The sequence below is a fragment of the Microcebus murinus genome, chromosome 1 (genome assembly GCF_040939455.1).
Source record: "Microcebus murinus isolate Inina chromosome 1, M.murinus_Inina_mat1.0, whole genome shotgun sequence".
Taxonomy (NCBI): Eukaryota; Metazoa; Chordata; class Mammalia; order Primates; family Cheirogaleidae; genus Microcebus; species Microcebus murinus.
The window spans coordinates 33,401,344-33,418,916 of record NC_134104.1 but is presented as its reverse complement, the minus strand read 5'-3'; positions in this window follow the sequence as shown (position 1 = coordinate 33,418,916).

Sequence of the window (17,573 nt, the reverse complement as noted above, 5' to 3'; positions counted from 1 at the left end):
TGGTCAAGAGTCAACTCTAGTTGTGTGTGGCTGAACATAAAGTATAGGTAGGGAAGTAGGAGGTGATAATAAAAGCAAGTAGAGGTTAGAGGTGTTGATGATACTGGTGACAGTGAAACACTGTTGACATTGCCATTCATAGGGCAAACATGGACAAATATTCATTTTAGAAAAAATAATTTGGTGTCTGTGTGAAGAAGAGACCAGTAGAAAAAAGCCTAGAAGTTGGGAGGCCCATAGCAGACTACAAAAATAGCATGTGACAGAGAGTTAAAAGGAAGAATTTAGGGTATAAAGATGATTGAGGCATAAATCAGGGAATGTTGTATGTGGAGGTATAAGAGAAAAGTCTAGGGTAATTGCCAAAATTAAGGTGGACATTTGGGTTGTAGTAGTGTCTCTAGTAGAACTAGGTGTATAGGTAGAAACAATGGTTTAGAGAGACAGAATTAATTCACTAAGATATTTGTTGAGTGTAAAATTCTTATAGTAAGGCAAGATATAAAATTTCTCATAGGGAATTGACTACGTAGATGTGGGAGGGATCTATGTCATAGATCCAAATTTGAATGTTATCAACATATTGGTGATAGTGGAAATCATGAAGGAAAATGAAATCAGTAAAGGGAAGGGTCTAAAAGAGATTGAGGTCATGTATTTGGGACAAAGAGATAACAGTTAATTTATGATTTTGTCAAGTCACATGTTCATATTAAAATTTTAAGAGTACCCCCTAACACATGAAGATGATCAATATTTATTAAATGATCACAAGAATGAGTAGAACTTGTAAATCATAAATATGTGTATGTTTGCTAATTTTACTTCATTTTTCTTTTTTAAGTAATCATAAACAGGATCCTGTACTGAAAAACATAACAGGTTTTCTGATGGGAGAGATTTTAGTATACATGTATCTAGTAGAAGATAGTCAATGTCATGTCGAAGTTCATAATGCAAGAGACATGAATCAGGAAACCAAGGCATATATGTAACCTAAATATTTGCACCCCTGTAATATTCTATAATATTCTGAAATTTTAAAAAAGTGACTAAATTGAATAAGGTCACATGCTAAATTATGGCCAGATACCAGGGCTTGTTTCAAATTCTAAAATATTTTCATTATTAATATATTTATTTCTTAGAATCCAGAATATAGCTTAATTAAAATAACGGAAAAAGTATCAAATGTGTCTATTGCCTTGTAATTTTTCTCTGCAAAACTAATCTTTTTTTTCTGACCTAATGTAGAGAATAATAGAGTTCCACCAGTAGATTAATCCTCTTAACTCAGTATAATAAGCCTAAGAATAAAGACACAAAGAATGCATTTGTTACACCAGAAGGGAATTGCATAATTGCTGAATGGGCAGTGTGTTTTGCCAGCTACCTAAAGAACTACATCATGCAGACAGGAAAAAGTAAGATCTTTTTATGCCATAACAAAGAATGTGGATATGTAGTTTTCAGTACTCCACTTAGCAAAGTGAGATTGCAGCCTTTATACAATTTTTCTTTAGTGAATGAAGAATAATGAATTAGACAAAACAAAACAAAATACACATGCACAAGTGGATTATTGATAGTCTATATGGCATAAATTTTTCTTAAATAGAGTTTCTCATGCTTTTACAACATTTTTCTCAAATTGTGCATAAGATGTGATAAAATTCTTATGAACATATCTACATGAAAACAGGTAATATGGCTTAAGATCATAAAATTTAATCCACTTGATGCATTGAGGATTTTCTTCATAGCATATCCATAACAAGTGTTTTATTGTGTTTTGTTTTTGTTATTTTGGTACCTGAGTTTCACCAAATAGAAAAGTGAAGATTAATAAAGCTCATGTAAGGAAGTAACATTTATGCTTATAACCACTGAGATGGATTTGAATTTAGGTAATTGGATACTATGGTAAGTAAATCACTATGTAAGTAATCATTTTGATTATATTCTGACAGTAAAAAGAAAATAAGTAATCATTTTGATTATATTCTGACAGTAAAAAGAAAATGGGTAAGGACAGGAACTTGTCCTAATTAATTTCATCCAGATTACTTTAAAGTGGGAGCCACAAAATGGCAAGACCCACACAGATAAGCTACATGCAAAATATATCCTAGCATAAGCCTGAAAAATGGGAGAGGAATAAGCCTCGACCACCTAAATAGACTTAATCAGTGTTAAGAAGTTGTTGAGTTTACTCTCCAAACCATGTAACTATAGGTACATGATTATAATGTGGCTAAAATCTCTGCCACAAATTATACTCAGTTTTTCAGTCTAAAACCATGAGAAACAAATTATATAAAAAAAGGTATTTTCTGAGCAATATAGTTTGGGGATTGAAGAACACTTGAGTACAGGAACTATCCATGAGATATTTCAAGCTATTTGAAGTCCAAAATATGTAAAATAAATAAATAAGGACAAAAAATAAAATTAAAAGCCTGCCATTAATTTTATTCTATTATCTGAATTCTCCATTAAATAATTTGTTGTAATAATTTTTGCTCATTTCTTCTTAACTTTACATATTTTTCTTTGTAAAGAAAAGCATATGTTTATTGAATCATAATATATTTTATTAAAATATAACAAAAAATAAAAGTCACATTTTAACATGCTTATATTTCCAACCGCAGAGACTATAACTAGCTTACAAAGCTGACTAAGATAAATTGATATTCTTGATAGGTTTCTCCTTATTCCAGTGGACAAAATGTAAACTGCCATAACTAAAGTGTTGAAAAGTCTTAAAATAGCTGTCTGAAGAACAGAAACTTAAAGGAAAAATTCATGCCCCCTCCAAATCTTCCTTATATAATAATATGTTCAATATCTTTTTATTAACTAATATAATAAAAATGTATATATAAAGAATTATGTATATGGAGCATTTCAGGTCCCATGAAGGCAGATGCAGAGGCAGAGATGGTAGTTTTGAGGTTGGGGAAGAGGGACTGCCTGTGAAAATGAAGAGGTTGCATTTGCAGCGGATCTGACAAAATATCTAAGTCTCATCATGGGCCACTCAGGCTCAGTCAGTTGCTGTAGCCTTCTGAGAATAGGTTGGCCTTGGCACAAATGCTGCAGGCAACCACAATACTGTGGCTGGAAGGTGTCAACCAATTATACTCCTCATAGGTGAAAGGTAAGTGCTTTTTGGTTATAGCACATAATTTTCTTAAAATCTGTATTAGTAAAGTTTATTTTGGAGATTTTATTATATCTATGTAAAACAAACTTTTAGAAAGGAAGTTTGCTTCACAATTAGAAGATCTGGAATACAAGTGTATTTCCCAAAACGTCTACATCACTTGTAGAGTGATGTTAGTTATAGAAATCATTTATATAAATGAAATCTTATAATAAACTCCCATATTATTAAAAAGAAGATTCTAAGAACAGTATTGTATTGATATAGTATAAATTTATTCTATAAATTCAAATTTATAGAAGATATTTATTACAAATCTTATTAATAAGAACAATGAGGCTATTTTAGTGAACATGGACATTTGGAATTGGAGATTTATGGATGACAATTATATAAGAATATAACCATCTGTATTAGTCTATTTTTGCTGCTACAACAAAATACCACAGACTGAATAACTTATAAAGAAAGGAAACTTATTTCTCACAGTTCTGCAAGCTAGGAAGACCTAGATCAACGCATTGGCATTTGATCTGGTGGGATCCTTCTTGCAATTTCACCTGGAAAGGCAGAAGGGCAGGCTAGACAAAGGCTGTTTGAAGCCTCTTTTCTATGGGCCTTAATCCTATTAACAAGGGAGGACCCCTCAGGCCTAATCACTTCTTAAAGGCCCCATCTATTGATATCATCACATTAGCAACACCTGGATTTTTAAAGGGACACATTCAATCAACTTCAACATCCAATGCAATTTGAGGGTTATTTTCTAATGCACAGAACCTAAGAAATTTGATGATTAATAGCAATAGGTAACTGTTTTTACTGCTTAATGATCACAGGACACTGCTTAATAAGGTAATGATGGCACAAGACAATTTTTGGTGCAGGTAAAACAATATATCGGTAGTTTCTAAATTGTTAATATTTGGTAAACACTTTTGAGAGTAATTCTATTATAATTTTTAATAACTGAAGTACATATAAAAATGAAAACTAGATTAAAAACTTGCAGAGTCTAAAGCACACAACTCTGGAGAAAATAGTTTGAAAATTATTATTCTGAACTATAATAGCAGATCCATAGCAATAACTTTTCTCACTTACTAGTGCTAAAATGGCTTAAATACTCTTGCATAGCAATTTATATGCTGGAGAAAATTGATGAAATAAGTGGTCAATAAATTTCCCAGCTTCTGTTACACTGCACAAGATCTTTTTAAGTATTTGTTTTTAATTTGGCAATAAAATAAAAAAAAGAGAGAGAAAGAGAAAGGATATTGTGTTTACACTTAAACAATTTAAAATTAATACCTGGTTCTCAGACACCTATAATTATTCCCTTTTAATTTTGTAAAGTAAATAGCAAAAACATGGAATACATTTTTGTTCTGATGATTTAATGGGTTTATAGAACACTGTGATACTGTTTTGTTTTTCTTCTTTATGTTGTTTCTAGTAAGGTCAGTTGTTTTTTCCAATTATCATTTTCTGTATTTGAAGGTTTCCTAAAACACTTTCTCTCCCAATAAATTCCTCTGTTTACTAATAGGCAAAGGGTCATAAATTCATCTATCACAATGCAAGAAATGAATCTCAACAGCTGTTTCTTAACTGCAAACAACTTTATTAAGAAATGAATGGAAACAGAGAAAAAGATTATAAGCCTGTAAGTGTGTTACATAAGTAACTAGGGGCTACCTTTGTCTTCACTTTCAACTTCATAGAGTAAATCAGCCTGCAGAGATTTGCAGATGGAGGAGCGTGTACTCCACATGAAAACCAAATTTAGAAAGTAATAGGAGGACACAGCAGAAGGATAAATTCCTGTGAGCCCCAATTTACCCAATTCCAGTTCACATGTGCTCTCTCTTTTCCATATCTCTCTCTCTCTCTCACACACACACACACACACACACATACATACACACACACACACACACACACACACAGTCTTACATATTTGGCTACCCAATTTACCATAATGGTTTTGTGCTACTTAGTTCCTGACTCGTGTCAAAGCAGAGCTTCTCAATAGGTTTCACTGGGCTGAACTACTAGTCCCCATAGGATTTAGGGCCCTGGGTGGGGCTGGGGCATCCCTGGCAAACAGAGCTTCTCCTCAACCCTGTTCTCCCAGTCTGTTCCATGAGTACATCTTCCTCCATGCACCACAGCATGCTGTACAAACATTTCTATTTTCCATTTACATTATATGTTAATTTGAAAAATCTTGAGAAACATTGGAAAATATAAGCTTAATTATGACACCTATTTGCTTTAGTGTTTGTTTTTTTTTCATAGATGAATTTGTGCATGCCACATCAGTAGGAGGAAATTTAATACAAATCAGAAGTAATTATATGCATACTTCCTTAATGTTGATTATCACATAATTTATAATATAAATTCTAGAATGAGTCATTTATCAATTCTTTCTGGAGAGTACCCTGAATACTAGTTTTCAGGCATACAAAAATTAAATATTAACTAGCCAATCACTTTTATCCTTTTTTATTTTTACAAGAAAAGTATAATGTATTTTTATAAGAAAAGTATAATGATACTGTAGAAGTTTTAAAGATAGAAGAATTGGATTAAAATCTGCATTAATTCAATTCTACAGCAAAACTATTTTTATTTGAATATTGTCTTTTTTAAATATATATATTTTTCATAAAATTTCAACCACTGCATACATACACATTTACACATTACTTTTGCCAAAACAATATTGCTACGCATTTTCCATGTTCATTTATATTCTACCTAACTGGCCCTATTGATGGTAATATCAAGTTGATATGCCATTTTATTAACCATTAAACGATGTTCCTATATCAATATATGTTTAGCTAGCTTCAATTTCCCCAGTATATAATACCAACATGAGTATCTGGGTATGTGTAAATAACATTGTGCATGCATCAAAATGTATGAGCATAAATATGGTTCATAATAGCTTTTGTCAAAACACTTTCCAAAAGGGTTGTGCTGAATGTCACTGTCACCAATGATGTATGAGTGTAACATTTTAACAGCACTCTTGTCATGAGTGAGTCTTTGCTATTAACTCTTGAATTATGTTTAGTTTTGAGAAGACTGGTAGTACAAAGAAATCTGATTCTTCCTCCTTTTTTCACACCCCCATGCTGAGTTGAAGCATCAGCCTTTCTCTCTGACACTTCATAACAAGAGCAGCAAGAGTGCTGGTCTTCTGTGAAATCCCTTTTATTTCCTTATGACGAAATTATTTTTCCCTTTTTGACTTGTCTGAGAAGCTACACTAATGTCATCTGGACCTTAGGCTGTCCGGCAGCAGGAGGAGGACACCAGGGATGCCCATGCAGTGTGCACAGCGATGCCTGACTTTGCAACGGTAAGTTTCTTCTCCTCCAGGATTTGTCAATTTTGATTTTGCAGCTCGGTCAGCAATGCCATGTGCTGTTTGCCTCCTGTCTGAGTTACAAAATAAAGAGTCATTTTCTCTTCCAAGGTGACAAGTTTGAAAAAAATAAAAAGAAAAACCTTCATCTCTACATATCTATTATATTTTCTACCTGGATGACATACATTTTTGAAACATATGAACTATAGTAACTCTGAAGAAAAGAAAGTACTGTAGAGGCTGGGCATGTTGCATCATCTGCTCCTACATGAACAGAACTTCTATCAAGTATTATTAATCATTGCTATAATCATATGGTGATGGTGGATAAGAAGTAGATTAAATGTAGAGAATGACAAATTTTCTTATGATTCATTATTAATATTGAAATATGAAATTGTAGAAAATAATGTAAATAGTCTAAATGGTGAAATATGTTATATTTGATCTTTAATAAATGGTAACATTTATTAATGTTACCATTTTAATGGTAACATTTTAATACAGATTTATCAACCTTTACTTCTGGGATTGCTTGCTCATATAGTTTACATTCTAGTTTCTAAGATATTGTTCCCCTTCGATTTTGTTTTTATTATTGCTGTTTTAACATGGTTTTTAACTGTTAGCACACAAACCATATATATGCATTGTTGAAATATTCACAAATGCAGAAAAGCCTTAAGAAAAATAAATCAACTATAATTCCAGTGTTCAGAAATACACATCTGGGTATTTAGGCTTGTGGGTATTATTCTTTTATTTTTTTCAACATATACAGAAAATACATATGTGACAAGAATGGGTCAAATTGAACATATTTTTAAAGCTTCCTTTTAAAAAATAAATAGCGGCTATCTCCCCTTGTCAACATATATTCCTCTACAATCTATTAATTATTAATTCCATTAAGTTCTGTTAAAAATAAAGAACCAAGAAAATGAAGACAGTAGAGTGACTTAGCAGTTACTTTGGAATCAGAAAAATTTTGATTTGAATTCGTTTCTGCTATTTTAGAGCTGTGTCATCTCAACCTCTTATGTCTCAGCTTCAGACCAGGCAGATTGACAGACCCCAAGAACAATGATTCTTTCCTCACCTGTACCCAACCTACTAATGAATTCATCAAAGCCATTCTCCATATCTGTTACAGTGTTTTTCTTATTTATTTATTTCCAGCATTTCTTTTTGATTCTTTCATAGAAAATCTCTCTCTGATTACTTTACCCATCTGCTCTTAAATTGTTGTCTACTTTTTCCATTAGAACCCTTACTATATTCACTAATCATTTTTAATTCCCAATCTGATAATTCCAACATCTCTATCATATCTAAGTCTTGTTCTGGATGCTTGCTTTGTCTCTTCAAACTGAGTTTTTGCCTGTATATGCCTTGTAATTTTTTGTTATAAGCTGTATATGGTGTACTGGGTGAAAGGTATGGCAGTAAATAGTCCTGTAATGACGTGGTAGTAAGGTGTGAAGGGAGAGGAAGCTTTCTATGATCCTACAATTAGGTCTCAATCCTTTTGTCAGCTGGTGTCCCTGGGCTGTGACCTCAACAAGTGACCTCCACAAGTGCTTCTCAGATATGATGTTTTCCCTCCCTTAGGTGGAATAGAATGGCTAAAAAGGGATGGAGTTGGGTAGTTTCCTTCCCTCATGTCAGTTAGGCACAGATAAAACCCCAGCAGGTTAGGCACTGATAAAATAGTTTCTCTTGAGGACGGGCCTTGTTAAGAATAAATGCTTTGCATGTATTTCAAAATGGCTACTTGTACACATCGAGCCTCCAGCAATGGGTCAATTACAGTTGAGGATTTCTGCCCTGGCACTGGTTCCCATTGGGTTTCTGCTTGTGGGTTTCTACTCTGGAAAGTTGTGCTCTTCTGACTCTCCTTGTGTGGGCAACCATTTGCTCTGTGAGCCCAACTCTCTGACAGATCCAAAAAGAGTTGCTGATTTTCAGTTTGTTCAGATTCTCTCTCCCTGTTAGGATAGAGTGACGACTGCCAAACTGGAAACCAGAAGAGTCTATGGCTGTTGTAAAGATTGTAAAGACTGAACGAAATGATTTAGGAAAAGTGGCTAGCCAATGTCTGGCAAAATGTCATTCTCAGGAAATGTGAGAAATTATTAAATAATTTTTGTTACTTATTATCTCTATATTGAATATCTCTAATCATTATAGAATAAAACCCCACAGGTATAATTGTTAGGTATATATCATAGTCTTTTAGTCTGGTTAATATGGTAAAATATTATTACTCATTTCAAACTTATTTCCTCCAAAAAGTTGAATTACATATATTTGATTGATGACTCAAATATAAAAGTATCATTGCTGCCATGCCACATGTGTTTGTAAGGCAGATGTCTTCCAATTTCTTCTCTGTTGATTACCTTTAATACTTCTCTCTTTTTTTTTATTTCAATGGCTATTTCAAAACTGTTTTTACATTTCATAACATAATAATTGTGCGATGACTTATCAAAATGGACCAGGTAATCATTTGCTGGTTCAGAAAAATAAAATAAAATAAAAGAGGATGTAACTTATCCAAAATTATATATTAAATCAGAGAAATGGTTTTGATGTTAAATATTAATAACAACCTTCCTTATTTTGCTAACTGTCCTAGACTGGTCACAAAAGACAGTAGTAATCTTCTCAGTTTCAACATATTTCTCTTGAAGAAGTTGCCAATATTTGCCATTTCCATTTCTTTTTCATCTAGGATGGATTCCAAGTTATTAATGTAAATTTGAAATACATGTTTTAAATGAGTGATAAGAAATGCTCACCTCTGATGAAGTGAGAAGCCCCAACTAAATCACCTTCAATATGGAGGAAAGTTCTTGTTTCTTATGCAATAGCTTTAAGATAGAAAAAGATAAAAGGAAAAGAAGGAAGAAGAAAAAGAGGAGACAAGGAGGGAAGGAAGGAAGGAAGGAAGGAAGGAAGGAAGGAAGGAAGGAAGGAAGGAAGGAAGGAAGGAAGGAAAGAAGGAAGGAAGGGAGGAAGGGAGGGAGGGAAGGAGGGAGAACCAACTGCCAACTCTTAACATAGTATACACATTCAAAATCTGGACTTGACTTTCAAGAGATAATGAAAGGATTGACAAATCCTTATGGTAGATTCTTCATAAGTGTAATATTAAATACTAATTTCCAATATTTAACTAGCAAATTTTAGGTTAAAAAATTACCTAATAGACTTATTTCCTTCTGTGTTTGAGATCTAATAACTCTATTTCTTTTATTCTCTCTTTCTGTTTCACTGTCTAGTATGGTTTGCCCCAGGCAAAGTGGGCTAATTTAACTTTGAGACTCCGTGTGAAATCATCTCTTGTAGGTTCCAAGAACCTTGGCAAACCTTTCCACTGATCCTTTAGCACATAGAAACCCTCATTCACTGTGCTACATAAAGATCTTTCCTCTAGGAGAGTCCACTGCAAAAATCAGACAGATTTTGATATATATTTCCTCTTTAGAATCACAGAGGAGTAGAGCTAGGAGAGTTCTTTGAATTTATCAGAAAGATTAAATGATTTACTCAAGTTTATGTGACTATTTTGTAATCAAACCAGGAATTCTATTTTTGTTTTTTGGGGACAGAGCCTCACTTTGTTGCCCAAGCTAGAGTGCTGTGGCATCAGCCTAGCTCACAGCAACCTCAAACTCCTGGGCAAGTAATCCTACTGTCTCAGCTTTCTAAACAGCTGGGACTACGGGCATGTGCCATCATGCCTGGCTAATTTTTTTTCTATATATTTTTAGTTGTTCAGCTAATTTCTTTATATTTTTTAGGAGAGACCGGGGCTCACTCTTGCTCAGGCTGATCTTGAATCCTCAAAAGATCCACTGGCCTGGGCTTCCCAGAGTTCTGGGATTACAGGCGTGAGCCACTGCAGCTGGTCATCAAACCAGGAATTCTGATTCCATGTTCTTTGTTCTTTGTAGGGTTCTCCCTTGCCTACCATATTAATTTAAGTTTTTGCACACAAGACCATTGCCCCTGTGTATTTTCATATCGGAAAAAGAAGTCATTTAAGGCAGGTGGAAATGGCTGATAATATAAAATATGATACTTTCCAGTGATATTTTATATTTTAACCTTGGGTAATTTAGGATACCTAGTGGGCTGTTAGTCAAGTCAAAGGAGTTAATCTACCTAAACATAGGGTTGATTATGCTTCTTAATATTGCCATTTCTAATTAGCCTCACTAAGAGAAGATTTCAATCAAAGAGAGACCCAAATCACTCATTGATTTTGTTTTATAGTAATGTTAATGAGGAAAAAAATGGTGAATTTAAGTCTAAAATTAAATGGAATATTCTGTGAACTTCAATTATTCATCTTATCCTTCTCACATTAGTGTGATTAATTGAAAATTCCCTGTATTTTATTTCATATAATCATGAAATATCTCATTTTTATGTGAATTATAGCTATAACCTAAATGTCACCTGGCCTTAACAGCTGTGGATAAAAATGGGCTCACCTTGACATTTATTCCTCATTCTCAGTGGATCTGAGCTCACTATTTTCCCCTTCAAGTTGTCACCTGTCATTTCAGGGAGTCCCCACAAACTCCGCTCAGTTATAGTCTCATTAGGTGTCTACTATCTAACTTCTTGCCCTACTAAACTTTTGTTTGCCAATGTCTTCTGCCTGCAAAACTTCTGGAAGGAGCATCAGAAATTTTCAGCTTCTTTCCCTGAAAGAGCACCAATGTTCATATGAAAGATAATTATGTCCTCATGTCAGCAAGGCCACCAGTCCCCAGAAGACTTACAGATTCCAAGCAATAGTAGCAATAATAATCCTCATTCCCCTCCACATAACACTTTTTGTCTAGACTCCAAAGAAGCTTAGTTTATGCCCATAGTCCCACAGATTACTTCAGCCTTGCTTTATAGTGGGTTAAATCGTAATCCCCCAAAAGATATGTTCAGGTTCTAACCTCTCATCTGTAAATGTGATCCTATTTGGAAATAGGGTCTTTGCTGATGTAACAAGCTAAGGATCTCAAAATGAGATCATTCTGGATTTGAGGTGGGCCCTAATTGCAGTGACAGGTGACCTTTTAAGAGAAAGGAAGAGCAAGACTTGAGACACAGACACACAAGGTAGAAACCCAGGTCAAGACAAAGGCAAAGACTGAAGTTGTGCTACCTCAAACTAAGAAGTGCCAGGAACCACCAGAAAGCTGGAAGAGGCAAGAAAGGATTCTCCCCTAAGCCCCTAAAAGGAGTGTTGCCCTGCCAAGGCCTGGTTTTAGACCCTCTGGCCTCTGGAACCATAATAACTTTGTGTTGTTTTTAACCATCAAGTATGAGGTAATTTTTTGAGGCCATGAGCAGAATTTAATACACACCCCTTATAGAAGAGTGCAAACCTAGACGAGAGAGCAGGATAGGAAGTAGATGACAACCTGCTGCCATTCTGTTGTTTATTTGTTAAATAAATATTTTTGAGGGAGCTAATAAGTACTAGAGCCAAAGCATGAACAAGGTATATATAGTCCTTTCCCTCAAAAAATGCTCAGTCTTACAAGGAAGGTAGACATTAAATTAGTGAAATGAGATGAGATTATGAAGAGAAGTAGGGTATTGTGGGAAACTAGAAAAACAAAAAAGTCCTTCAGAAAGAAGGAATAATATGCACATTCAGGCCTAAATTAGAAGTAGTAAGATGAAGATTTGGGGTGGCAGTGTGTCAGTGAAGAGGGTAGTGCTAAATTTGCAGGGAGGAGAACGGAGGCTGTAGGCTGTAGGTGAGAGAAAATGTGATATTTTGAGGAACACAAAGGTGTCTGCTATCACACTATAGAGTGGGAAGGAAGTTGTTAATAATACAGAAGCTTCAAAGGTACACAGGGCCCAGATCCTCAAAGGCCTTGCCACCTGCTCTAAAGAATACAAGATTTATCTTGACAGCAATGGGAAATAGTATTAGTTTCTTAGGGTTGCCATAAAAAAAGTGCCACAAACAGCTGGATGACTTTTAAAAAGAAATTATGGTGTCACAGTTTTGGAGGTCAGAATTCAGAGAACAAGGTGTGGCAAAGCTCTAAAGGTGGTAGGGAAGGAAATACTCCATGCATCTGTCCTACCTTCTGCTGGCCGCAGGTGTCCGTCGGCTTGTAAGGTCTCACTCCAATCCTCTGTCTTCACATTGGAGTTCTCCCCCTGTATCCTTACATTATCTTTTACATACACATTGTTTGTGTGTGTATGAGTTTTTTTGTGTGTCTTTCTCATTTTTTGTAAGACCAGCCATATTAGATTAAGAACCACCCTAATGACCTTATTTTAACTTGCCTATTTGTGAAGATGTTATTTACAAATCTGGTCACATTGTGAGACACTGAGGCTTAGCACTTCAGACATATTTTTTGGTGAGACACAATTCAATGCAAAACAGAAACAATTAAAGATACTTATGTAAGAATAAGAGAAATCATTATTAAAAGATGATTATGACAATAGGGAATTCTGACATTAAAAGAAAGGAAAAATGCATGAAAAGGAATGTTAGAGGTTACTAACCTTAGTCCTTACACAATAGAATGTTGCCTCCCAGGTGCTATCTATGTTTTCCTTCTTACTCAAAGCCCTAGCCACAAGGGAAATGCAACCCTAATTACAAAACAAAAGCTCCGTAATAGCATTGATTGCTAAAAAATAGGCCTATGGGAAAGGAAGAAAAGAGAAAGGAGGCTTTTATCTATGCCATGCTAGTATCTGAACCTAGATGAGCCAATCTAGATGAACTGTGGTCCTTAGCTTTATTTTATAACTGTATCAGAACTCTGTTTCCTTGTAGTTTATCAACAAAATTTCTTTGGTTCAGTATCCTATATATACTTTAAACTATTATAACAGCTATTAATAGCATATTAAACATATTAATCCAAGTCTAATATGTGATTGTAGCTAAGGAAAACTAATCTCCACATAGTTTTCTTACTTAAAGGATTGTATAATTTCAAGATTATCTTTTTGCAGGTAGAATGTATTTTGGATTCATGTCAGGTCACTTGCCATTCAATTCAACACAATAAAATGGTCATTTTCTGTTTGTATTAGTGTGTGTATGTGAACTAGAGGGTATTACAATATTCAGGGAGTAGACACAAATGCACAACCATGTTAGGGAAGTGTCCAATTTATAGGGAGATAATGAAATGTATGTTTTATGAAGGGCAAGTGAATTTTCTCAAGGCTTATTCTTAAGGGAATCGTGTCTGCTTGAAAGAGTACACTCAGAAAGCAAAATCTATACTGTTCTACAGCAGACACTATAAAAATGCAAATTAAGGTTGAAACATGCTTTATTCATGAATTTCTTAAAGTATTGAATTTGAATCTCTTAAAAATACAAAGCTAAAGACGGTTTTCATTTAAAAAGCCAAAAAATAAAATATGTATTTAAAGGGATAAATTATACATAAGCATGATTTATAATTTATTGCCCATAAAACTTTTATCAAAGAAACAAGAAGAGTGGTATGTATGCAAATACAAGGATGCAAAATAAACATATTTCTATAAGCTGTGCACCAAAAGGAAAGGGCATTTGATTTATATTGGTTTTCTCTTTTAAATGTGGCTACAATCCAAATAATTCTTTTTAAATAGTAAAGCTTAAGGTATTGCTAACACTAGAGATGTGCCTTTTTGTGCTTTGGTATTAAATCAAAATATTTTGCTTGAGTATGGGTACCTTCTGCTCTGTTTCACATAATCTAGTTAGGAGCAGTGACATGTGCATTTACTAAGACTTTAAAGACCGTTTATTTTCTGTTGCTTGTACTGTTGTTGAGTCCTGGTTCCTTCCTGACTTATTTCCATAAGTGCCTTGTGTTTGAGAGTCCTACATATTTAACAGTCAAGGAGGATCCAGAACCATAAAGCAGGTTTAGATTTTCTAATCCACTACTTCTTGCCTTTAACAAGAAAGAGCCTTTGTGTGAACTATGTAAACCTCTACCTCTTTCTATTTTCAGTTTCCTCTTCAGGTTTTTGATAATGATAAAATATAGCCTGTATCTGGATCTGTTAAAGAAAATTATAACCATAGTTCGAAACTTAATGGACTATAGCATTGGTTCAGATTCACTCAGGATTAGTTATTAGCTTCAAGAAATTGGTTACATTTATTACACCACCACACATCCATTTTGACAATATACAGTAAATAGAGAGGAGAAAATAAATAAAACCATTAACTGTTTTAAACTTGTATTTCCTTCTATCACAACATGAGTAAATTTTCAGTATCTCAAACACATTATAAAGAGAATACAGCATGCATTTAGAAGATCTTTCTTAAATTGTGTTTATAAAACTCTCTTGTCCTCAAAAGGTATACTGCCCATGAAAAACATATATTCCATACCAACAATGCATTAACTGCTGCTAACTTTGTACATGAAAAGAGGTGGCTCTTAAAAATGTCAGAAAGAATTACATAAATTACAGAGCAATAACAATAACAGTGAAATATTATCTCCCATATTGTAAGTACTGAAATGAAAAAGAAGAAAACAATTTAAAGAGCCTTTTCTAATTGTAATGCTTAATGCTTAATTTATCCCTTTTTAGGGTTTGGTCTGATAGTTTATAGCATTTCCTGGCCTTGCTGTAGTCAAATATTCAGATAACACTCTAAATAAGACTTACCTGGCCTCAAATACTGTATCTCTACTATTATTAATAATTCATTTCACTTTTTCATACTATCTGAAATTTAACATAAATTCATTCATAAACATCCTATTCCACAATGCCATAATTTCTGGAAATCAATTATGTATTATATTGAGAAAGGGAGGAATTTGATGGGGGAGTACAAGGCAATTTAGTAGCTTGGGAGTGTATGAAAATGGGAATGAGGATGAAGGCCGGGAAAAAGTTGAACAAGGCATACAAACACATACCAGGGTAGAAGAATGAGTGTACATGGTACCTATAATTATATGCTATGGTATGAATATTTGTGTCCACCCAAAACATATGCTGAAATATGAACCCCAAGGTGATGGTATTAGGAGGTAGAGTCTTTGGGAGTTAATTAGGTCTTGAGGGTAAGTTCTCACGAATGAGATTAGCATCTATGTAAAATAGGGCTAACTGAGCTTGTTCACCCCTTCCATGATGTGAGGACACAGAGACAAGGTACCCTCTGTGAACCAGGAAGCAGACCCTCACCAGGAACCAAATCTACTGACAGCTTGATCTTGGACCTCCTAGCCTCCAGACTATGAGAAACAAATTTCTGGTTGTTTATAAGCCACACAATTTATGGTATTTTGTTATAGCAGTCTGAACAGGCTAAGATATTATGAGATGACAATTCTAGAAAGTTGACAAGCAGCAAAAGATGAGAGTGGACAGTGCCAAATAAATACATTTATGTTCTGCATCAGCTTCCTCTGTATGTGTGCCTTTGAATTGTTTTTAGAAATCTTTGATTAGTACCAACTTGCATTTCTATGAAGCTTGATACTAATTTCATAACTTTCTTTGTACTTTGATTTTGCTTCCTTCTATATTGTCATAAAATTTTGAATTATTGATCAATTCACTGTGGTCCTTTTATTTCCCTCTAGGGATAATATTTTGAACAAGTCGTAGTTACCTAGTTTCAATGACTAAATAGTTGCCTTTTCCCTAAAGACAATCTTACAGATAAGAAGAAAATGATGCTACTTAGGTACTAAAGTTTGACATATCCTCATCAAGATCTTCACTCTGTTGGAAAAAAAATCCCCATTTATATTTTCACATTGCATAATCATTTCTTTCTATTTAACATTGTTATTGAGACATAATCATTTTTAGAGTATAATTATCTATAGTGAGATGATGATGATAAAAGAAAATGATAATAATTACTGTCTACAGTTATAATTTCTCCTGATAAGAGACCACCGGCCATGGACTGGTTCTGGCAAGTGTACAGAAGCAATGTACTGAGTGCCTTCGTGTCCTCTCCTTGTAATAGATTTAAATGTTAAGTCTCCACCCCAAAATGAACATGGGATGTATGTAACATGCATATTTGTTTACTGTGCATGCAGGTGTCCCCCCTTAGTGAGTATTCATTGCTCCTCCTATAACTTACTGAATATTTATACCTAGTCAACCCCCTCAGCATAAATTTCTGTCTCACCTTTCCTCCTTCAAAGTGCCTGCTTTTAAGTTTCTGCCAGAGGCTACACTTGCCTGTCAGGACCGCCAGCCTATAGGCAGCAACCCTTTATAAGAAATGAAGTTCTCCTTTCCAAATTTATAAACCTCAGAATTCTTTGCCAACAGCATTTATTCTGTTTCTTTTAGGTCTTCTCTTGACATGGTTATAGTGTTGCAAGCCTCTTATTTAAGTTTAACCAGCTAAGTAGTAGCATGGAAACTTGATGTAGTCTGTTCAAGGGACTCACCTCAGTACCTTATCACAGCTATTTTCCCTGGGTTCTATGTTTGTTTCATCAGTCAGATTTATCCAGTTAAGGTTTCAGGTACAAATCCCAAATTTTAGTGACCTACAACAACAAAGACTTATTTACTCCTCACACTGTACCTCAGCTGGGCATCTGTAGCAAGTGTTCAACTATGTTCCATATGTCTTGCCACTGGGAATCCAGGCTGATGTGCAGTTCCTAGCTTGTTCTCCTGATATAAGGAAAGGTATAGCAACAGAAACTCCCAATAGCCCTTTAAATTTCTTTCCAGTATCTCATATGGCATGTCCCCTCAAATTCCATTGGCTAAAGCAAGTCACATGACCAAGCCTAAAGAAAAGAACACTCTTCTGGCTCTTCCTGAAAAAAGATTTAATATTTCTGTCAATTGCCATGTGACTGCAGTGCCTTCCTGTAAAAGATGTACCTTAAATGTCAAAGATGATTTTTTTCTCATATTTCACAATAATATGTAATCTACCACAGTTAGACATTGTCAAAAAAATCATTTCTGACATTGAAGGTATGTTATTGATAACTCCTGGCT